The sequence below is a fragment of the Arvicanthis niloticus genome, chromosome X, assembly GCF_011762505.2.
Source record: "Arvicanthis niloticus isolate mArvNil1 chromosome X, mArvNil1.pat.X, whole genome shotgun sequence".
Classification (NCBI taxonomy): Eukaryota; Metazoa; Chordata; class Mammalia; order Rodentia; family Muridae; genus Arvicanthis; species Arvicanthis niloticus.
The window spans coordinates 21,242,505-21,267,069 of record NC_047679.1 but is presented as its reverse complement, the minus strand read 5'-3'; the positions used below and the strand labels follow the sequence as shown (position 1 = coordinate 21,267,069).

The 24,565-nt window shown below is 38.2% G+C and overlaps 1 protein-coding gene across 6 annotated transcripts in view; it reads right to left on the bottom strand.

Annotated features, from left to right (window-relative positions):
- Frmpd4 (FERM and PDZ domain containing 4) overlaps positions 1-24,565 on the bottom strand; it is a 617,514-nt gene that overhangs the window by 347,330 nt on the left and 245,619 nt on the right. The window contains exon 1 of one of the 6 annotated variants that reach the window (XM_034485556.2): positions 8,845-9,586. The exons of the other annotated variants lie outside the window; for them this stretch is intronic. The gene's annotated coding sequence lies outside the window, so the exon portion shown is untranslated. Of the gene's footprint in view, positions 1-8,844; positions 9,587-24,565 lie in introns of those variants that run through there. 6 annotated transcript variants of the gene reach the window in all.

The window sequence follows — 24,565 nt, the reverse complement described above, 5'->3', positions numbered from 1 at the left end:
GCAAATAATGTATGATCTCAAACTTTGTTTTTCTAACGTTTTTGTTGCTGGAACCCTGGGTCTTATACATGGAAGATAAGCAATCTAGCCATTTTCCAAAATTTATTTTCTTATCATGCTATTTTACACATCCAGTCCTCTGAAACATTGGGGAAAAAAAGGCAGATGGAAGTTTCTGAAACACATGCAAGTACACCAAATGAAGAACAGTAACTTCATTAATAGAATTTTCATTAAATCTCATAAATAAGCGGCACTTCCAGCATGATGCTTTCCGTGATAAATTCATTTTAATTATGTTTTTCTTATTTACCTGATTTAAACTCTCTCTTAAATCATTAGACCATATTAAAAAGCTTTCTTCATAGACATAACTTTTCTTCCTGCCTCAGAGTGAGATTCATTTCACTTTATAATCAATAAGCCTCATATTCCATTGTGCGTCTTTCAAGCATTATTTAATCTGTCTCAGAATTTTCTAGAGGCTTAGACTTAATGTGGTAAAATACAAATGAACAGAATTTAATTATTAGGTCTGCCTGAAATGATGTTAACTCAAGTTTAATGTACCTGAGTCCCTAGAGATATTTGTGTGATTAAAAAGTTAAAAAAACAAAAAAGGAGAAATATTTATCAAGGTTTCATTTGCAAATTTTATTACTAAGACACTTGCTGACATCATTAGACATTTATGTCACATAGAAACAAAAGAAAGATGGCTTCCTTATTATTTCATGATCTTCCAAACCTGGTAGTTACAAGCATAAAACAACTTTATGAGTGCATAATTGCTGTTAAATGCAGTACAGAAAAAATACGCTTCAGCCAGGTGGTAGTAGCACACAACTATAATCCCAGCACTTGGGAGGCAGAGGCAGGTGGATCTGTGAGTTTGAGGACAACCTGGTCTACAGAGTGAGTTCCAGGACAGTCAGGGCTATACAGCAAAACATTGTCTTGAAAACAAACAAACAAACAAACAAACAAAAAAGGAAAGAAAGAAATACAAAGAAAAAAGTAAAAAACAGCCTTTGATAATTTTTAAGCTTTCCTTTAAGTTTTCCTTGTCGATAATTATATGATTTTTAAAAAATTTGTCTGGTATAAATGCTGAATGCTCAGTAAACGTTTTTCTGCTATCCTAGATAAGTAGAACAAAACAAACTATAATAATTCTTTACAATGACCTTGTTTCACCCATTTTCAACCTATAAGAATAGCTCAAGCACGTTCGTGCAACCTCCTTCCTCCATGACATATTTCTTGTCTTTCCATGTACTTATCTCTGTCTCCACTAACACAGTTAATCAAAGGCTTTTTTTGTCCTGTGAGTTCTGCCCTTCTATTCTTCCATGCCATGTAACCCCTTTATATTCTATAGTACACAATGACTATCAGTGGTTTATTTTTCAGTGAAGATAATGTTTTGGCTACCATGAAGTAATAACTCATTCTGTCTCTATTTCCTGAAATCAAATGGAATATGTAAAGAATGAACCAAATAAATACGTAGTTGTACTTGATATGCCAATTCTGAGAGGATCCATTGACTCCAGAATGCTGGAAAGAGCCTATGTATCAGACATATGTCTTAGCCACAAGAATGAGCAAAAGGCCCTTTTTTACATCTACTTTCCAAGTAGTTCCACCTTGGTGGTTCATCAGTGTGCTTCCATGCACCCAGTCCATAAACCATGACATGCATACTTCGGTGCCAACTCTCTCAAGCTCCACACCTTACACAATTCTCCCTAATCATTTAGAAGAGTCTATTTATTCGTTGGCAGTCTGAGCTGCACACATGCTCCTACTATATAGTCTTCAGCCCTGGGATATGTTTCCAATTATGAAGCAAAAAACCAGTTTGCTTCATCCGATTTCCTAAGGAAGCACCTGTCTCCATCAAACTTGAAAATCATCAATTCACGCTCCCCCCCCCAAAAGAAACAACTGGAAGAGGAAGATCATGTTGGAGTTTACCTTAAAGCAGAGACCTATTATTTGTGCATGTTCCAAATTTATGAAAAAGACTGTTTCACAAGTTATATTAAAGGTTAGTTTATATTTTGTTGTGGTTATGTTAAGGATGTAGTTAGGACAAAAGTGACTTTTTGATTGATCTGTCACATTAAGACTGAAGTACTAACTCACTCCACCCCAAGCCTGTTCTTGTCTTTACTCGGGTTATGGTGAAGATATTTATGTGTTCTTACGTCTCTGCCACCCTCCTTCCTGGTCTAACTTCTTTTACCTTGCTGTTAATTAAATGTTCTTTTTTAAAAAAATCACCTAAGATATATATATATATATATACACACACACACACACACACACACACACACACACAGAAATATTTGTTAAATGTACGCATTTTCGTATGTAAAGACTTTTTATGTCAAGGATAATGTTTTGTTAGTTTCCTAATTACAGAATACTTTTATTATAAATTCAAGTCAATTATAACATTGCCCTTGCAACAATTTTCCATAACAACTGAAAGGCAGATTGGTAGAGGTCCTTGGTGTGATTGAATACAGTCTGAATTTTATCTGCCTGGAATTACCAGGCTGCACAGTCTGAAAGTAATTTGGTTTCTATGTAGGTTTTTCTCATGTAGGTTGGGATATTTTTTAAAGTATCTAGGTTCTGTGGAAATGTACTTAAGATATTAAAGGTCCTATTCAGTTTGTTTTTTTTTTTATAACAAATGTGCTGGCTAACTTTGAATTCTTTTTTTTTTTGTACTCAATGATGCTTTTGTACCAATTTCTACAACACTGGTCATAGCATAAAGCAAAACAAACAAACAAAAAATATACTGAAACTGTGATTTGAAATGGGGAGACAGCATATATAATAGAACACAGGAGAATTCCAACTACTTAAGAAAGCTTTTTCAAAGAGACTTGGGGGGGGGCGGGGGGGGCGGGGATCCAATAGTCTTCCTAAAGGTCTCTCTGAAACCTAAACAGGGATGTGGCTTTTCTGTGACTTAAACGACAGAAAACACTGGTCTAACAGTCTTATATGTACATTCTGAGGAACAGTGTTGCATAACATAAATGAGCTCTCAATTTCTGAGTTTTATAAGAGTGGAACAATTTTGCTGTCTTTGAGAGAGGGTGTGTGTGTGTGTGTGTGTGTGTGTGTGTGTGTGTGTGTGTGTCATGGCATCCCATGTATTTAAAACTCAGAGATGTCCTTCAGCAAACAGGTCTGCTTTTCTTGGTTTTCTCTTGCAACTCTGTGATGTTACAACTCTGAATGTGTATACATGCTTTCCAATATCTTTGCAACTAGTATTCCATTTAGGAAATACTCTTGTGGTTGAAAATTGAAATGTTCTCCATAGGCTCACATGTTTAAGGACTTGGTTCCCAGTTGATGGTGGGTTTTTTTGTGAGGCTGTGGAATCATAGGCATTGGAGCTCCATTAGAAAAAGTGGGTCACTGGCGGAAGGCCTTGAGGTTTCATAGCTCAGACACACTTCCTATTCATTGTCCGCTTTCCAACTTTTAAGGCATGTGACTAGCTATCTCCTCTCCTGACACCATGTCTTCCCTGCTACAAAAAAGCTATATCCACTATATCCTGGAACAATGAGCCAGAATAACCCCCCCTCTCTAAACTTGCATATTTTCAGGTATTTCAATGAGAAAGGTGACTAAAACAACCCTCAGAGTTTTATGACTATCAACATGCTCCAAAATTCAGGTGTTATTGCTCCTCTGTTTTACAGAATACAAGGTTTTATCAAATACAAATTTTCTTCCCAAGCCTCAATTTATGGTCAAATTGTATGACAGCATAAACATCACTTTTATTTGTTCAATTCTACATTGGAAGTGACTCTTTATATGATGGCAATCTACTCTGCATGTCTCTCAGACTGACTTGTACCCAGTTTAACATCTTCAAATGACATGTCAAGTCTCTGAACTATGAGAATGTATACCAGGCATTCAATCTCCCTGGATTTTCATAGTTTCACTTCAAATTTGTGAAGTTGAGCTGAATGACCTTTCATGTCTCTTTCTTTGCTAACATTCTATGACGAAAGGCCCAGAAGACTTCTTAAATAAAGACATGGCTGCTGCGCCTCTGCTTCTGCAACTTGTCATTGACCTTATTGATTATTTAATGTCAAGGCCTTGATTAGAAATGCAATTTCTAATTATAATGTTGTTCCAAAGAAGATACTGGAGCACCTTTCCTGGCATCATTATAATTTATTCACTCATCAATTCAGCCATCATTTATGAAAATGCCTAACACAGTAGTTCTCAACCTTCCAAATGCCATGACTCCTTAACACAGTTCTTCAGGTTGTGGTGACCCTCGACCATAAAACTGTTTCCATTGCTACTGTATAACTGTAATTTTGCCATTGCTATGAATGTGACATAAGTATATGTGTTTCTGTGGGTTGTCTTAGACACCCCCGTGAAAGGATCATTGGACCTCCAAAAAGGGCCACACCCCATAGGTTGAGAAACATTGTCCTATGTCAAGTGTGCTGCTGAGCTCAGGTTACACAAATATCAGCAAGAATAACTTCTGCTACCAAGAGCACACAGTTCAGTGAAGACAGATTACAAAAAATATTGTAAAATAACAAATTATTGGTTTTATTTGAAATTACACTTTCCATCTCAACACTGTTAAGTTCTGGGATCAGCTATGGTGGAACCATCCAATACAGTTAGGCATTTAGTGCCATACTCAGCTTTTAACCACTAGATGCCAGTAGCATCTCCACCAGACATAATGACAAAATTGCCTTTGATTGAGTGCCTCTAGTTTCAATGTATTTTTTTTATTTGTGAGGAATATTCTATTTATTTTAATCTCACTATAAATTTGCAAGCATGACCATCATGACATACATCTTTGGGAATAATACTATTTGTGTCTACATTAAGTGAGTATTTACACAAGTCTATTGTAGTATTGTATTCAGTGAAAGTGTCTTTTTAATAGTAAAAACCATTTGTGGCCCTCAAAAGTTGCAATCTTCATTGAAGAAGAGGTATAGAAAAGTCTTTAAATAACACTAGCCACATAGAAAGGCTTGCTGAGTAGCGTGATGGGCTGAGATCTTTTTTCTTAGATATTTATTTACATTTCAAGTGTTATCACCTTTCCCGGTTCCCCCAACCTCTGGAATCCCCCTATCCCATCCCACTTCCCTCCTTCTATGAGGGTATTCCCTCACCCACCCACCCTCTCCTACCTCACTTCCCTGGCATTCCCCTACACTGGGGCATCAAGCCTTCAAAAGACAAAGGGCCTCTCCTTTCATTGATGCCTGACAAGGTCATCCTCTGCTACATATGTGGCTGGAAGGCTGAGCTCTTTTAATGGATGAGATTACCTATAGAATATTTCTGTTCAGATCCCACCTATGGATCACTGCATTAGAGGTATGGTTAGGCTATGACTATGTGCAGGCAAATCTCAATTCTTAAAACATTCTTATGTATCTAAACAAGAAACTCCAAAAGCTCCAGCTCAACATATCACAGAGATCCTTACACACCAATACTTATTGAAGCACTAGTCACAGCATTAAGCAGTGGAACTAACCTAAGTCTCTATGAACAGAAGCCTGAAATCATGCCATTTGTAGGAAAATAGATAAAGCTGCAAATAAATGTATCCTGTAAATTCAGACTAACTAAAAAAAAAAAAAAAAAAGAAACCTAAAACATAACAAAACAAATAACATATTTCTGCTTCCAGGAATGCAGAAGGGATAGTATGTAATAAAAGTTTACTAGGAGGGAGGGAAAAGGAAATGGTGATAGGGTATAGGGGAACATAGAGTTAAAGTACATTATCTTTTTGCATTAAATGGACTTATTTATTTCTTCATAGTACAAATTAAAACATATATGAAAAAGACAAAACAAAAAGCTCTATTGTAAATGTTTTCATGTCTGTTAGCTAACTTCCATGTATGTGAAATCCTTTTTTTGAAAGTGAGACATAGTTAAATTTAGAATAAGCACATATCTATAGAATGCTGAGAGAGAGAGAGAGAGAGAGAGAGAGAGAGAGAGAGAGAGAGAGAGAGAGAGAGAGAGAATGAGCCAAGTCTCTGTATCTCTGTATGTGGGACCTCTGATCTCTACTTTTTAACACATTGAATTCAACTTTGATCAAGCTTGTCCTGTTTTAATGCTTACGAGTTGATGGACTAATGAAAGCATGTTCTGATATGTTTTCAATGTCAAATGTTAAAAACAACATCTGATACCCTCTTCCACAGCTGACATACTTTCAAATGGAGAGGTTCAAAGCATAAACTTGGGAGATAGCAATGTCTTGTTGCTTTCTGCATTGGTTGTAACAATGTTGAGTGACATTGACTAATGAATTCCATGATACTACTTTCACCACAGAAGATTATTGGTGATGTCAGACAGGTTATAGAATTCTGTAACCACAACTGTTAGGATAGGGTCCTTGACATTAGGAGAAAATAGGGCTGAGAAACCCCAATAAACACTGCAAGAGGCCACTAGTAAGTTGAGATAAGGTGGTCTCAGAGACAAAAGCTTAGCCTCATCCATGATCACATGGCAGCCACATGCCAAGATTTTTTCTGAGTCATCTCAAAGAAATTGCTTTGTACCATATCTCTCCATCATCTCTAGTGCTCATTGGATATAATTTGCATACACTCTTTCCTTCTGGTTTACTGATAAGTAGATAATGTCCAAGAAACACTATGGGCTCCTCACAACAGGCACTTTGTGACTATGAGCTATCACAATTGCTTAATAAATTATGTTAAGAATGAAGTCGGGCACAGCTGGACCCTGACATGCTTTATGGTAGAACTCTTCTTAGCTGTTGGAACAAGCTGGGCCAGCCCTCAAGGAAATTAGTACTTCAGCTCTTGGTCCCATTAAGACTCTGGGAAAGTGTCTTGAATGGGCCAGATACTTGTTTAAACTTAAGCTAAATTGTTCACAGAGCAAAACCAAAATCACTTATTTTCTCTCCTTTCTATCGTTACAAAGATAGATATCCTCTGACAAAAAGTAAGAGGATAGCCAGAGTCAGAACTATACTGCATCCTCTGATGCTAGGTCCTTATAGCTTCCCCTTTTTGACTTCAGAGTATATGACTCAATATGTACAAGACAAGGCCATGTTCTTGAAAATGCATGTTTTAAGTATTTGCTTTTGTACGCTGACATCCTAATATTAAAATATAAGAGAATCCTACTATTAAAATATAAGAGAACAGCATGCTTATACCTTTAAAACTTCACACAAAAAAGTAAATGTAACATACCCTAAGCAAGAAATTAAGAGGAATACACACATGCAGCATGCATGTGCATATACCCCTCACACACATATACACACAGTCATACACATACACACACACACTCCTACTTTTTTAAACTGTAGGTCCAAATCAAAGAAGTTGTCATAAGTCCCTACTATAATTCCTATCAAGTCATCATCTAGTTGGCTCCTAGTGACAACATAGAGTTGATTAGTAACTGTCACTTCCAGTATCAACTTTCTTGGGGGTAGTTTACATTCTCTCTTCTAAAATGTTTGTCCTATCCCTTGTCTTCACATCCTCAGATATCCAGTTTCTGGTACAGAAACAAGTATCTACATGTCATGCCATGATGAATGCCCAGGTAATCACCAGCATTGTTTCCAAAGTGAAACACTGTTGAGTGAAGCACACTGGAGCATTCCTCTTCTCTTTGACAACCAATATTTCTATGCCAAGAATGCTTTGTGCTATTACACATCTTGTGACCTCTGCTGTTGACAAATTACCCAACTACCAGTCTAATCCTTTAAACGAATTTTTTCTGAAAGATACACGTGCACATGAACACATAGGTATACTAAATTTGACTGTTAATTGGAATAGATATTCTGCAAATTCAGTTGTATAAAGTGATACAATGAAATATCCTGAAAAAAATAGCAGACTACCTTTTAAACCTCAACTTATATGAATGCTTTATTAAAACAAGACTCCTATTGTCCACTGCGTTACAGCTCCCTGAGGGCAAATCCAATAGATGGTTTAATTAAAAATATATCTTTTTATTTTTAATGCAGCTTGTAAAAGAGCTCAGAGAACTGGGCAAGAGATTTACTAGAAACTAGTTAAGTTTACAGTCACAAAAATCCATTAATGTCTTGTATGGCGTACACTTCACCAAAAGACACAGCCTACATCTGATTATTAATTTAAACTCAGCACCTATAAAATGATTTACAAGAGATGGTCCTATTTTTCACTATGGAGGATACATGGTTTAACTTAGAACTTCCCTGTCTCCTCCAGGTCCTTGCACAGGGGATCATGGTAAGTATCTATCTTTATGAAAGATCTAAGACAAATGCAGCATTTCCCATAGTCTTGTGCCCTTGAAAACCATAGATTACTAGATTTTGGAAAAACAAATAAACAGAAATTCTATTTCAAGCCACTGATTGAATTCATACAGTGAGATTTCACCTTGAAAACCACACAGTGACAAAGAGGGGATTTACTCATTCATGTAATCTAAAGTTTCACCATGAGTCCCACTGAGAGCACACCCACTACAGGCAGACAAGTACATGAAACTTCTGGATACTTAGACTGAGAAAATATCACCCTATAGAGAAGTAACTTATACACTACACTGAAAGTGAGGGGTAAGGCAAAACCTCCTCCTCTCTCTTACCAATGCACTGGCTAAGAAAATCTAAACAACATATCATTCTCTAAGTTGAGAGATAACTCTCTCCTCTCCTATGGAATCTCCCTTTGGTATGCATGTTCCCATAGACAGCATACATTCATGTCTTACCTTTCACTCACTGGAGACTGTTACAGATCCTTCCTGATATATCCAGCAGGAATGCAAGATGATGCGTGCTCCCAGTGGCATTTGACTCCACTCCATGCAATCCCTCAATGCAGTATGGATGAATGGGCTAAGTTCAGGTTCATTGCCCTACAGTGTCTTTATTCCTCATAGCACAGAACTAGAAAGCCAGTGAGCACTGGCTGCTGCCACCGCCACTCTCTTGTTCCAACTAATGGAAAAAGCGGGCAGCAGAAAGCTCTCTGCTAGCTCTCTCTCCTCCTGCTTGCGCTGACAAAGTTAAAGCTGCAGCATTGAAAAGGAACAAAAGGAAAATACAAGGCAAACTGCCTCCGTGGAGGAGCTTTTTCTTCCAGCAAAACATTATCCAAGGCAGATTTTTGGACAGCATCCGAAGCCTGAAAGTTCACTGACCCAAAGCCCTAGAGCTAAATTGTACAGACACCTGGACCTGGCCGTCATTGGTTGCCCCACTAGTGCCTCAGCAACATACCTGAGGAGTGCAGTAAGGCCGGCAAATAAACATTCAATAACCTGCAGAGAATGAGGCTGACAGCTTAACCTTGCTCCTGCCTTCAATGATGCCAAAGTGTTCTGTTTGCTTAGGACTCTCCTTTTACCAACATTCAATTTGAATGAGCCAGGGCAAGTGCACTGCTCATCAGCTCCTGAGAACAGGATGCATTTATGTGAAACACGAGGAGAATGCCTAATGCCGAGCCATCCTCTGCATTCCCAGGAGCTATTATTACAGGGCTAGCTTACACGGCACTGCACTTCTTTGAGCACTGCAACTTCAAGCCAATGTCTCTGCACACATGTGCGCACGCGCGTTCGCGCACACACACACAGACACACACACACACACTCCTCAAATGTCATGATTGCTACATATTGATGGAAGTGCCTTCAAAATGTTGTCACCTGCTCCCAGAGAAAAGATTGGGAACCCTATTTGGAGTGAGCTGACTAGCAGGTTCCTCTCCCAGTTTTTCATCAGTAACTTTCCAGGCTAAGAGAAAATGAAAACGATTGCCAAGGCCCTGTGGAATGGCACCTTTATGCTGAAAAGGAACTCCGTTTTGCTCCTTTATCTGTAACAAATTGAGACACTTTAGAAACAAACATGACACCTTGGCTTTCATCCATCTTTGACATAAGTTATTAAGTAAAATCCTAAACTCATTATCTAAAAGTATGTTACCTTATATAACACAATATAGCATGTGGCCACCTAGATACACATAGTTAACATACCATTGATTTAAAATGACCTATTTGCAACGGAAAAAAAAAAAACCAGCTCTCTTGGCAGATTATATAGTTTTACGTTTTCTCCTCCTGTGTAGTAGATTAGTTTTCAAAGACACTATTGTTATGGTGGCTTTATCTAAAATTGTTCCATAATTGGTCCAAAGATTCTGCTTTGTTCTGCAGTTCAAGAAACCATTGTAAGGCTGGCAAAATACTCAGCTGGTAAAGGTGCTTGCTGACATACCTCAGGATTTGAGTTTTATCCCTAGAGTCTATAGCTGAAAGAGACAAACAACTCCTGGAAAGCTGGCCTCTGACACACACACACACACACACACTTTTTTAAAAGAAGCAATTGGCTCACCATAATCAAATAAATGAATGCAAAGCTACATAGAACACTCATAAGAGAATGATGAAAAAACTTTGTCCTAGTTTCATTTCTGTTACAATAAAATACTGTGACAAAAACTACTGAAGTAAGAAAGGGGTTTATTAGAGCTCACAATTTCAGGTGACAGTCCACCATGGTAGAGAAGTCAAAGTGGCAGTAACTTGAAGCAGCTGGCCACATGCATAGTCAAGCACAGAGAAAAAAAATGAGTTCATGCATGCTTGCTAGTGCTCAGCTGGCTCTCTCTGTTTAGCTCAGTCAGGGCCCAGCATATGAAAGGGTGCTATTCACAATTAGGATGTGGCTCCCTACCTCCATTAGGATAATTAAGAACATTTCTCATAGGCCAATCTGACCCAGATACTCTCTCATTGAGACTCTTTTTCCATGTGATTCTATTTGTGTAAAGTTGACAATTAAAACTATCATATAGATCTCATTAGGAAAGGGAAATAAAAGAGAAAGATATGGATGCAGTGCTGGAATTGGAGGACTGAGTGTCGAGACAGAGAGGACAGGGGCTTGTGGGAAGGAATACAGGGACAGATAGCTAAAATTAAAGGGAACTTGAGGGATAGTATGGAAACCATTACCATAGGAAATTCACACACACACACACACACACACACACACACATGCATATATATATATATGCAATCTAAATAATGGAGAACACAGAGACCAAACTTATCACTTGTTATCTCTTGTTGAAAAATGAAACTTCCAGTACCAGGATTGGGTTACATCTAGTTGGGTTGTTGTCCAAAGGGGGCTCCACTTAAATCCCGCAGCAAACCATATGCTAAAACTATATGTTGTTATCCACAAACTGACAGCAAGGCCATGCTGCTAGAGAAAATACCTACAAAACTCATTAAATATGAAGATGCTGAGCTGGTACTTACATAGAACCTTCACTCATACATTGCATGGTCCTTGGTACAAGAATGGTATTCTCTCTCTCTCTCTCTCTCTCTCTCTCTCTCTCTCTCTCTCTCTCTCTCAAAAGTAAAATCTCATAAACACTAGCTCAGCCACAAACCCATTCTACAATGATGGTCTTCTCAGAAGGCAATGGTGTATAAAGCTTGCAGGAATAAACAACCAATATCTGATTTCACTTAAGGCCCACTCCACAATACAAACCCAATACCTGATACTGATTGGAAGACCAAGAACCAGAAACCAGTTGTCCCAGGAATCTAGCATAAAACCAAATAATACTGGTCTGAATAAAGAAAAACTGTAGCAATAAAATGATATTCTGTTATAAAATCCTAATGATACTCTGTTATACTCATAGATGAGTGTCTTGTTCAGTCATCATCAGACAAGCTTTTTCCCACAGCAGACAAGCACAAATATACAGATCCCTGGCCAGACATTAAACAGAATGAGGGATCATGGCACATTCCTCCTTAAATGAGATGTCTCTATCATAATCCTTCTGCTAGAGCTCAGAGAACCTCTTGGAATAGGAGGTGCAAAGAATATAAATGTCAGAGGGGACGGAGGACACCATGAAATGAACGCCCTCTAAATGACCAGGAGCAAAATACATATGAACCCACAGAGACTGAGGCAACATACACAGGGGATACCCAAAGTTAGGCAAGGCCCCCTGCATATATATTATAACTTCTGAGTTAGTGGTTTCTTATGGGATTCTGCAGTGTGTGAATGAGTGCATCTCTGATTTCTGTACTTTCTTTTGGGCTCTTTCCATTTTTGTTTATCTTGTCCAATTTAAATGTGATGGTATTTATTTTATCTTATTATATTTTATTTTGTTATTTTAGAATATGAATGAACTAATGCATTAATGAACTAAATAAGATCTAGTCATTAGGGTAAAGGTTAACAACTGAACTGACATTTATACCAGGTAGGAAAGGAAAAATCAAATTTCTCAAGTTTGGTGATGTTTAGGGGTATTTTACTTTTTCTTTTTTTGGAAATGGTGTTTTATTGGTTTGGGGTTTTTTTATTTGAGAAAAAAAAACTTAAATTTGGATGAGTAGGGATGGGGAGAGAATCTGGGAGGGCTCAGTGAAGTGAAAGAATATGATAAAAATGTATTTAAATTGAGAATTTATTGTAAAATATAAAACTATTATAGAAATGAACTGGAATTTATAAATGATAACTAACCCAACAATGTGTGTAACAAAGGAAAGGTCTTTGATATAATGAAGACTTCCACATGTACCTCTTAAGCGTTGTGAAACTGTTTCCCTGAATCAAACTACTAAAGAGGTGGCTTATTAATATAATTATTTCCAATAGATAGAAAGATATTGATAAATAATGACATTTAGTTCCAAATCAAACAGTAAAGACTAATTAACATGATTATAAATATGGTAAAATGTATTATGTACATGTATAAAATTATTCCTAAGTTTTCAATTTTATTTAATTTTTCAATGTATGGATGTTTTGCCTGCATATATATCTGTGGACCATGTGTGTACCTTGTACCTATATTGGCCATAAGAAAGCATCAAAAATCCAGGAACTGAAATTACAGATGGTTGTGAGCTACTTTGTGGGTGCTGAAAATCAAACCTTAGGTCTTCTGGAAACAATGCCATTTTTCTTAACCACTGAGCTGTCTCTCTAGTATCAACATCACCTCAATTATTCAAATTGCCATCAATGTTATTTTCTGTCAACCTCTCTTTAAAACTATAGATAATTTCCTCTCCATGATCTAAGAACCTGTGTGCAGAACACAAGGAAGTAGGAGAAAGATGCAAAGAGAGGAGAGGAGAGGAGAGGAGAGGAGAGGAGAGGAGAGGAGAGGAGAGGAGAGGATGGGGAGAGGAAGAGGGAGATGGAGGGAGAGAACTAATAGTATGGAAATAAATATTGAGTTAGGTGAATCTCATCCTAGTGTCAATGAAAAATAAAAATGTCTGATTAAGAGATTTTATAAATAGTTCATAAGCCAACAGATTAAAAATAAATTCTAGTAGAGTCCTAGACTCAACACAAGGCCTAAATATACACAGAGGATTTCTAATCATAGCTCAGACATTTGAGGCCATTAATATACATCAGGGAAATATGAGTGGCTATTAGGAAGGGAAAACAGATGCATATGTTAGTGCCTATGATTATGGTAGAAAAAATTTAGGCAAATGTTCTGTCAAGCTTTCTCTGAAGGGAAGCAAGGTTTTGTGATTATGATTGCTCATAGATAGCTAGGACAGTTGGATGATGTGTTTCAACATTTAGGGGAATGTGGAGGCAGCTGGTAGGAAATAGTGACTATAAATACTAACTCTAAAACTTCAAATAGATGATGCTCTGTATGGATGGATTTGTGTGTAGTCATGTAAGCATTTCTGAAGTGCCACTGGTAGACTATGCTCAGTGCTGCCCATCGGTGGATATGAAGGTGAGTACCAGATTACACCTACCAGACCAGAGGAGACACATAGTAATAGAACTTGGGATGCTTTCCTCATTATCCAAAGTGACTATAGAGAACCCTACAAAGAGAATTCTTGGTTGCCCCCATCAGAAACATCCTGGTGCTTCAAAACAGATGATATTTAGCAAATGCATTGGAGAGAGGAACTGAGGAGCATCCAAGGATGGTTAACCCATAAGGCATAAGCCAAACCAATGCATACTCAGCTCTCTCCCTGAGAATGACCAGCTACATCTGTGTCTATACTCGTCTTTTGCTCAGGGCTTTCTTAGATGGCAAAATCAACTCTTTGGGTATTATCTAGGTTATTAGTCAGTTGAATAGGTTATCATGGATGACCTGGATAACACCTGATATAAGGAGTGCTTTTGAAGGCAGTAAAGAAAGGAGGAAGAGAAAGTCATAGGGTAAGTGTTACGCATGAGAAGAATTTAGTATGCTGTAGTTTGCTTGGCAGCAAAGGGAAACCCATCACATAACTCCACATTTTAATCTTATGTGTATAAGAAACTAGATCTGCTACCTACTGATAAGCAAGGAAGATCATCTTGGCATTGGAACCTGGAAACTTAGGCTCACCAATGAATTGATTCTTGAAGAGTCAAACTACAAGCAGAAACCCTAACCATAGCATATCATATCTTTGACTGACAGGGAAGGAGATCCTGACCCAAGCTACAGATGTCACAGGGAATGAGAAATGTGATCCTAGAAAGACACTTATTCAGAATGGGGACACTCAGACATACAGTGACTAAGTACATGGCAAAGCAGAATGAAGTGAGGTACCAGGAGCAGAAGAGAAATGTAGGGACAGAATGGAGTGACAGGAATATTCAAGCTGCCTGACAAATGAGCATACCATCCCTAAGGAAAACTTTGCCCTATCCACTCTCAAAATGTCAATAACTTATTTGAAGATGAGATCTCCCCATCCTTCCTGTGACACTGTTTATATACCTGACTCTTATTTTATACCCCCTACACTTTTGCTCCACATCCAAGTGAAGCAGATGCAAAACTGAGTGGACAGTGAGGGCTTGTAGGTTCAAGCCACATCAGGGAGTTGCTTAATTCAGCTCATAAGTGAATGTTCTGATATGGATAGCATTGGTTCAAGAAAATGAGGTCATTTTAATTCAGAAGTGCAAGGAAGAGCTCTCCTTGCCTGCCAATAACAAACTTCAATATAAAACTGTATATATAAAGGTGTGTCTTTATGAATATATAGCTCAATGCCTAAACTTATCAACAAAAAATATTTCAAAAAGTTACATAAAGATTGATGAATGTTCAGCCTTATGTTCTTTCAGCCTGGCTAAAATATTAATTAATTCATGTTGGCTCACACCACTTGGAAAGCTGAGATGGGAGATTGGCCAAGAATTTAGGACAAACCTGGGCTACACCTAGTTTCAAGATACTCTAGACTACAGTGTAAGTTCCTGTGCCAGCAAACCAAAGTAAATAGATGAGTTAAATAAATAATAACTCTGTCTTTCAGTTCAAATAATTCCATTGTACTTGTATTTTTAGAGCCCATACTCTTGGCATTCACACAGCTATAAAAAAGATGAACTGAGCTTAAGGCTTTGGTAAAATGCAAGGATAAATTCATGAACCTCATGAACTTGTTAACCTAGCAAGGTCAAGCTACTTCTGCAACACCTAACAGCAGTCATGCACCTTTCAGGGAACACCAACTGGCAGATGTGACACATATGACATACTGGTGACTGGAGTTTTAGTTCCTCCTTTGAAAGGCTACCACCTTTGTGAACTTTATTTTCTTCCCTGATAAAGCAATGCTGGTCTCCAAAATGGTGGTCAAACAAACCAGCTCCCCAGTGAATGACTTCAGATTTATTTGGATCAATTTTCCTGTAAAAGAGATTCTTTTCCCCTCAAGTTCTAAAAATAATGGGAGATCACATAGTTTGGGCTTTAGATTATTTACAAAATGATTTGATCCACTGTCTTCTTTGCTTTGTTAGCTGGAAGATAATATTATTCTAGTTTCAGATTGGGGATGATTCTTCTTTCTGTGAGGCACGTCACACAAAACGTATTCCTAGGGCCAATTGAAACCAGCAGGTTAGAAAAATAGTAATAATAATATTGAGAAGAAGGAGGGAAAGGAAAAGAAAAGAAAGAAATAATAGCATGTAGAAGTTGTTAAAGATCTGGATCAAAACAGAGGAAAAGTATATACCATTTGCTTTGATAAACTTGCAGCATTTATAATCTGTGACTAGGGTTTTTAAAGAGCAAACACTTGTTAGAGTTTTGAGTAATCAGCATCTGATTATTGCTTAATGACTGAACTCTCTTGAAGGTTCCATAATAATTAAAATGCAAAAGGGGGAAGAAGAGGAAATATAGGAGAATTTGAATTTGTAAACGCCTGAGTTAAAACATGTGAAACGTAATGTTCTATCTGCAAAATGAATTATTTCCTTTTCACTAAGCCGTCAGTTAAAACTCCTCTAATTCAACAGAACAAAGTGTGTGAGTCACCCTGTCCCATGAAAACATGAAGTCATACATATTGTGATTACACACTTGACTTCACGAGTCTGTGTCAAAATTATGCAAGGCTTTTCCACTCTGTACCTGATGAAAACTTAAATGTAAAGAGGTTGTCCTGTAACTTCAGGATCACTGGAAGTGATCCTGTGGAAGAAAGCAGCTGGAAGAAAGCCTGTGGAACTGTTCCCCCAACTCTAAAAATCTTCCAAGCTAGCCCTTTACTCGTTGCTGTAATCAAACATCTAACATTAAGCAAATTAGAGGAGGAAAGATGTTTTGTGACCCAGTTTGATGGTCACATTCTTCTTGGAAAGGGTGTGGCAGCAAGAAGAGCATTCAGCTGTGGTAGCAGGGGTGTGAGGCTGGTTGCTTGGATCTCAATAGATCAGGAAGCAGGGTCAACCCTGGAGCAACCTATTCTCTCCAATTAGGTCCCACATGTCCAATGATCCATAGCCTCCCAAAACTGTGTCAGTAGCCAGGGCTCAAGTGTTCAACTCTATAAGCTGTACCATTTGGGGGACATTTCATACCCAAACAATAACAATAGCTCTCTGTTACATAGTGGCACCAGATGATCCTAGATCAATCTTTCAACTCTTCTTCCCTGGGAAACAGTCCCAGGAAATGGTACGGTCCTGCCATACTTCATCACAGATACCTTTATTTCACTGAATGATGTCCTTTCCCTAACCCATAGCTTATCATGCACTGATGAATGACCTCAAACATGATTAACAAGGAGGCCAGTACTCTGGCAGAACAAAACAAAAAAGAAGGAGCATTCTGTGTGAGCTGAGAAGCCAGCACACCTGCATGTCAGCTTTACCCAGATCCAAACACTGTTAATACACTGGATAGTAACAGATGCCCGTGGCAGGGCACAGAGGAAGAACACTGTAGCTCAAGCCCTGGGAGTGACATCACTGTACCTCAACCAAGGTTCTAGCCTGTCACCCTGGCTTAGGGCTCTCCTGATAGCTGCTATAATGGAATCTTGCCTGATGTACTTAACACCCTTAAGATCTGGTCTGAGAGATCCTGATGCAGTTGCAAGCAATGTCCATCTGTGTCCTGAGTAGCAGGAATTAAAAAGCAAAATAAAACAAAACCAGTTTTACTTGTTGCTTTGTTTTTTTGTTTTGTTTTAGTATAGTTTGTTTTTTAGTCAGATTCTGCAGTCAAGTGTAGGAGAAGCTAAGGTGGGAGGAGTAGGGAGAGGAAGAGAAAAAGGAAGAGGAAGAGCTAGGGAGAGCAGAGATGTAGGAGTGATGGAGAGCCACGCAGGTATGGAGAGCAGTCGCAGGTACCAACTTTTATTTAGGTTAGCTAATTGGGAAACAACTCTCTTTGTATAGGCACATTGTTATTGATCATTACCAAACATATAAAGCCTTTGATTAATATTTAAGCATTAAAGTCTCATTTTTCTACCTGCCATTGTGCATGGTGGGATGGTCTGGGCAATGCCCAGCCTTTCGGAGACAGCATGAAAGATTGACAGAGCCATCTCCCACGCTGGCGTCTTGTGGGTGGCAGGGCTGGTGTTTCTGGTTGGCCATTTCTAGCTGCCTCTGGCCACAGAACATGGCGGCTGAGCTAGGCAGAGCTGCTGCAGGTTAGATAGTTGGCTTGACCAGTGGCCGTTTTTTAAAATAATTATTTCAGCAAAGTGGTGCACCAACTTCAGACACAAATTCACTAGAAATGTAAGTCTATTCACCTGAGAGTAAAAGTTGTATTTTTTTTTCAAAGAAAGTGAGTGAGTGATTGGCGCTGTTAGGAGTCATGTGATTCCAGTGAGGGAACTGTGAACAAAGAAACTGCTGGCAGGCAGGTCCTCTGCTGAGAGAAATTGTAGGCTGCTCTGAGCCAAGAAAGCCAAATAAATAAGCCTCTGTTGTGGAGCAGTTACTGATTTAAGTATAAAGTTAAAATATAGGGATTATTTGCTTTTAGGAAAGATTTATAAACAGATTTGTCCAAATCATGTGGGGATTATCGCCCAGGGTTTGGAACTTAGATAGAACTAGTTTAGAACTTACTAGATAGCCCAGAATGGCCTAAGTCTCATGACCATCCTCCTGACTAAGCTTTGCATACACTAAAATTACAGGTGTGAATTACTATGTATGGTAAGAGTTAAATTTTGTTTTTTGTTTTATTCGAAGTGATGCTAACACTTGTAGGAGGTTGTGAACAACCAGAGTAACACTGACAGTTTTCTGGCAACTTCCAGAAGTTAAAAAAATGTCAAACATTAGAAAGTTGTTTGTAGCTATTGTTAATATGATCACAGTATGGGAAATTTAGATTTAATCAGCAATGAAATACTGACCCAGGCAGGATGACTCTTGCCTATAATCTCAGCACTGGGAGGTCAGTTGGGGCACATGATTCTGAGTTTAAGGCCAGCCTGGCCTACATAGCAGGGCCTTGTTGCCCTCCTCCAACTAGCTAATTAATTTTAAAACAATAACTCAGGGAATACCAGTGGAGCCAAGCATTACTTGAGATAAGCACGAGATGTGGTGGGTAGGATAAATAATGGATAGATACCACTAAGGGGTGGGGAGATGGCCCAGGATGTAAAGTGCTTGCTGCTCATAAAGGGCCCTAGGTTTGGATCCGTAGCATACACACAAAAGCTGGGAGTACAGCAAGTGCCTGTAACCTCAACCCTATTGGCAGAGACAGGCAGATTCCCTGCAAACAGTGAGCTACTAGTTCAGTGAGAGACTCTGCCTCAAACAATAAGGTACAGGAATGATTGAGGAAAATGTCACCCTCTAGCTTTCATATGTGTCTGCTTAGGCAAACATGAGCATGCACAAGTGTGTGCACAAACACATGTGAATACACACACACACACACACACACACACACACACACACACAGAAGGATAGAGACAGACAGAAAGACAAGGTGGGAAAGAGAAAGAGAGGAGACAGAGAGAGATATGTACACACAGATACAGACATAACCCTCCAAATCCCCCACGTTTTAAAAAGAGGAAAGTCTAGTCTTTGGCAAGTATCTCAGTGTTGATACTATTCCACATTAATTAAAAGTTTGGATTGCTTTATAAAATGTAGAATCTTTAGCTAAATATGAATTTCTGATAAATAATAAGTATTGTGGGTCTATTGATACCTTAAAAATTGCATGGGATGATAACTTATTCCATGCAGTATATATTATGTCCAAAATCATAAATATGATTCCTATGTATACTAAAATTATTTACCTAGAAATAAAGTTTATTATATATTCTGTACTTTTATCTGCAATATATGACCACTCTGTTCAAAATGAATCTTACATGTACTCAGGAGCATAAATACTGATCTCTTGTGTTAGCCACAAATACTTAGCATACTGTGGCACATTTATATTTTCCAGAAATTACAACTGTACATATCTAGAGGTAGCTTGGCTCATAATAAAGAGATTTTAAATGGGCACAATCTTTACTGTCCTGACATTCTAGCAACTTGCACACAGGAAGCCTTTGAAATCTGCTTTATATCCAAGACTTCTGCAACTATGGATTTAATCAACCCAGGATAAAAAAATGTCTGCAAAAAAAAAAAAAAAATCAAAAGCATTGCAAAAGTACAATGTGAACTAAAAGCAAGATGAGAAAATACAGAATTCTACTTTCTTTCCTCTCATAGCCCCCTCTCAGTCTCTCTAATTCTTACATGAGCACTGTTTTCCTGGAGTCTAATTTGGGTAGTGTAGTCAGACCCTGCATAACTGCCTCTGCAGTGAACACATATTGAGTTTATTGTCATTATTCCCTAAACACCAGAATTTACATAGCATTTAAATTTTATTGGGTATTACAAGTAAGCTTGAGATAATTTAAAGGATACTAGAGGACCGTCAAAAACACCACAGCACTTTGGAATACACTGTGAACAGCAGCCCCTTCAGAATCTGTGGACTTTGCTATGACCAAGGGAATCCTAGAACAGATGCCCCATAGATGCTGAAAGACAACCAGACTTAAACTAAAATAAAAACAAAACAGGAGCTGGGGAGATGGCTCAGTGGGTAAAAGTGCTTGTTGAGAAAACTTCACCACTTGAGTTCAGATCCCTAAAGACCAGGTCAAAAGCTGGCTGTAGCACCAAATATCCCCAATTCCAGCACTTCTACAGTAAGATGGAAGATGTATACAGGAGATTTTCTGATAGGCTCATGGACTAGCAAGTGACTTAAATAAGAGACCCTGCCTCAAAACAAGGTAGAAGGCAAGAACCATCTGCCAAAGGCTGTCCTTTGACCTTCACACATATGCCACAGCACGACTACACCTTTATCCACAAAAAGACATACAATACACGAATAAATAAAGCATTTAAATTAAATCATGACAAAATAAACTCCTAATTCAGGAGTTAAGAAAATTTGTTTAGTGGATAATGGCTAATTATGGACATGCTAATGGAGAAGGGAGTGAGGAAGTTTTATAGCAAAACTGAAGTTGAAGATGGCCACTACATGACTAGAGATGGTCTAGCATCCAAGAAGAAAAGGGAAACTCAACCTTTTTTCCTGTGTTTTATCTATTAACAGAGGCATGATTTCAGAGAGAGGAAACATCCAACCAACCATGACAGTGAGATTCATGGTTTACTGATTATTGGCGTACTAGGGATAGAAGAAAGACTTTTCCAATGGTAGACAACATCCTGCCATGGAGCTATAAATCCTAAACTTTCATATGCCACTGTGCTAATGAATCAACAAGACTCTTGGGACAGCAAAGAAGACCATCTCACTGAAAATATCAGAAGGGTGCTGAGTTAACAAGCACTGTTATGAAGTCAAGAAGTATGTATCTGCTAAGAATAGCTTTAAGGAAGACAGGCCTCTAATAGCTTCAAAAATCTTAAGGAAAATAATTCCACCCCATTGTTTCTTAGAGTTATTTCTTAATCCCTATATAACTTATTTTCCTAACCTTCAGATCACTTAGAATATTTTCACAGCATCTTGCAATCTAGTGTTGTTTTCAGTGAGCCAACTTTCTCGCCCAGGGGCTGGATCCTGGAGAAATACTGCCCTAGACTCCTCAATGCAGCTACAGGCATTCCTCCCTTTGTGACCAACTTATTAGGTCCCCCCAAACCATGCTTGCTCCATCTGGTGAAGGCCAGGGGCAGAGGAAGCAGCCTCTCCCTGAGAACATTCTAGATAAAAAGAACAAGAATAACTTCCAACTGGTGTGGTGTGTGCTTTTTGTTACCATTTTCATTTACTTTCCCAGTTTGAAAATTTTAAATGAAGGAAACTGTTGGAACCAAACAGCCTCTGGCCTTGTTGCTATGTGGATTGTTTTTATTATTGAAGAGAATAGAGACATTTAGGGGTTTGTTTTGTTTTCTTCTTTGTTTGGAAATTTTTTCGAGGCCTGTATAAAAAGTTGCTCAATACCAGAAAATTCTTTTACATGGACAAGTTTAGCCTGATTTAAAATGCTACCTTTAAGCCTATTATCAATTAAAGAAAACAGTGACGAATATGTTCAACAAACAATATATACATGTGCAAAACCCTGAAAAAGTAAAACAAACAACAATGAGAAAATACATTCTGATAAAGATGTAGAGAAAGAAGGACCTTTATTACTTATTTACTTTATTTACTTTTGGTGTAAATATAGACTTGTGCACCAATTATGAAAAATTAGTATGAAAGTCTCTCAAAGAAATAGAATCATATGACCCAGTATAGGATGCATGGGGATAGACTTGAAGGAATTTAAATGCTACCAGAGAGAGCTGCACATCCATGCTTACAGATGTACTATTCACAATTTCAGGTGAATGAAGCTAGCCTAAATGCCTATCAGTATAAAGCCCATATGGTACACAGACTCAAGTGAATTTTATGGAGCTATAAACACATATAAAATCAAGACATTTTGAGGGATATTGCATAGAAGTATTGAATAAAATCAGACAGACTTAAAATTATATATGTATGTCTCTGGTGAGTGTGTGTGTGTGTGTGTGTGTGTGTGTGTGTGTGTGTGTGTATGTGCAGGTTATGAAACTAGAAAGAGGATCTTGGAGGAGAGGAAGAGACTTTAAGAGAGGGTGTCTTAGTTAGGATTTCTATTACTGTGAAAAGACACCATAAATAAGGCAACTCTTATAAGGGTAATGTTTCATTGAGACTGGCTTATAGTTTCAGAGGTTTAGTCCATTATCATCATGGCAGAAAGCATGGCAACTTGCAGATAGACATGGTTCTGGAGAAGCTAGGAATTCTACATCTTGATCCAAAGGCAACCAGGAGGAGACTGCATTTGTTGTACATTGGGTGTAGCCTGAGAATTTAAGACCTCAAAGCCTCACCTCCACAGTGACAAATGTCCTCTAACAAGGCCACACCTCCTCTAATAAGATGGTACCTCCTAATAGTGCAACACTCTATGGGCCAAAAATTCCAACACATGAGTCTTGGGGCCAAACCTATTCAAACTACCACATTCCACTCCATGGCCTTCATAGGCTTGTAGCCATAACATAATGCAAAATGCATTTAGTCCAACTTCAAAAGTCCCCTTAGTCTATCACAGTCTCAGTAATGTTTAAATGTCCAAAGTTCAAGGTGTCTTCTGAGATTCATGTAATTTCTTTATAATTCCCTATAAAATCCAAATCAAAAAGTAGATCATATGCTTCTCACTTATGGCACAGGATTTACATTACCAAATTGTTTTCCAAAGCCTAGGGAAAGGAGCAGAGTAAGGAAATATTGGACCAAAACAAGAACAAAAACCAGCTGGGTAAACTTCAAACTCTGCAGCTCCATATCTGATATAAAAGCGCTCTTCAGATTTCCAACTCCTTTCATCTTTATCGACTACAACACAAGTCTTTCTCTTGGGTTGCATCTACTCACTGTTAGCATCTTTCCTCAGCAAGTATCCAGATCACAGGAGTGCCCTTCATTTTTGGATTGCAGTTCATTTTAGATATAGTCAGAGTGGCAACTAAGAATGGCCATCACAATCCACCCCTTGTCAACTTGACATACAACCATATCTCCTTATGTCCAAATGAAAACATAACCAAGTCATAATAATACCTAATATCATTAACTATTCATTGTACAATCAAAAAATGTAAAGTAAATGTAAAATAGGTGGCAATGTTCCTTTTCCAACATCCTTTTCACAAGATAGAAGCTTTGCTAGGTGGGAGCTTGCTCCTAGGTTACTACTCCCTTAACTCTATTTAACATATTTAACCTGTTTATTTCCTTGAACACAGCACTTAGCTCCTTTTCACTTCCTTGAACCATACATATTGTATTTGTTCTTTCTCAGCTTGCTTTATTTGATCAAAATGTTCTTCATAAAAGTAAACCACAGGCTAGACTCTATACTATTCTGTTTTGAGATTTCTTTTGTCAACGTATTTAATGTAAATCTCTTCACGTTAGCCTCAGGTAGACTTTTTGGGCAAGGGCAAAAAACAACCACATTCTTAACCAAAATATCACGAGAATTATCTCTAGACAACATATTAAAATTCTTCTCCTCAGAAACTTCTTAAGCCCAGCCCATACAGTTCAAATCACCCCCATGCTCCACTGTCTTCCATGCTTCTACTAAAATGACCCATTAAACTTCATTTAATGCATTCCAGGCTTTCTTGATCCAAAGTTCCAAAGTCTACATTCCTCCAAACAAAAGATTGGCCAGACCTATCACAGCAATGCCCAGTCCCTGGTACCAACTTCTGTTAGTAGGATTTCTGTTGCTTTGCAAAGACACCATGAACAGGGCAACACTGATTAAGCCTAACATTTAGTTGGACCTGGCTTACAGTTTCAGAGGCTCAATCCATTATCATCATGGCAGAAAACATGGCAGCTTTCAGGCAGACATGGTTCTGGAGGAGTCCAGATTTCTATATCTTGATCTAAAGGCATCCAGAAGGAGACTGGATTCATTTCATACTGGGTATAACGTGAGCATTTAAGACCTCAAAGTCCTACCTCCAAAGGGACAAACTTAAGGCTACACCTCCTTTAATAGTGCCACTCTCTATGGGCCAAGCATT